Source organism: Elaeis guineensis, chromosome 14, assembly GCF_000442705.2.
Source record: "Elaeis guineensis isolate ETL-2024a chromosome 14, EG11, whole genome shotgun sequence".
Classification (NCBI taxonomy): Eukaryota; Viridiplantae; Streptophyta; class Magnoliopsida; order Arecales; family Arecaceae; genus Elaeis; species Elaeis guineensis.
The window spans coordinates 40,987,202-40,987,797 of NC_026006.2; the positions used below are offsets into that span (position 1 = coordinate 40,987,202).

Sequence of the window (596 nt, forward strand, 5' to 3'; positions counted from 1 at the left end):
TGGATATCTATGGCATTTTCTACTTCATATATTCCACCTCTCTTTGGGTTTAACATGGGTTTATCTCTAATAGAGGCAGACATATGATGTAATAAATTTTTACTTAAAATTTCAAACAGTTGCCATGCCTCATCCTCACTTTTCAGCATGAATGTCCCACCGTATGATGCATCGATCATTTGTCGATGTCTTTCCGATAGCCCATCATAAAAATATTGGATTAACTGCCACTTGGGTACAGCATGGTGGGGATATTTTTTAATAAGGTTCTTTAATCTCTCCCATGTTTCATGAAATATTTTTCCATCTAATTGGAAAAAACTAGTTATGGCTTTCCTTATTTGATTAGTTTTTCCTATGGGAAAATATTTCTTGAGAAACTCTCCTTGCAGCTGGTCTTAGGTTGATATAGTCATGGAATCCAAAGTATGTAGCCAGTATTTGGCTTTGTCCTTAAGTGAAAAAAGGAATAATTTTAACCTAAGAGCATCATCGGAGAAGTTATGAATTTTGACAGTTGAGCATATCTCAAGAAATTCTTCAAGATGTTTATAAGGGTCCTCATTACTAAGTCCATAAAATGAAGGTAACATTTG

At 34.4% G+C, this 596-nt stretch overlaps 1 non-coding gene across 1 annotated transcript; it reads left to right on the top strand.

Moving 5' to 3' along the window:
* The first annotated feature begins 238 nt into the window (after positions 1-238).
* LOC140853867 (small nucleolar RNA R71) lies at positions 239-344 on the top strand. The gene has a single exon (XR_012137010.1). It is a non-coding gene; the product is annotated as a small nucleolar RNA R71 (small nucleolar RNA).
* Positions 345-596: the final 252 nt, after the last annotated feature.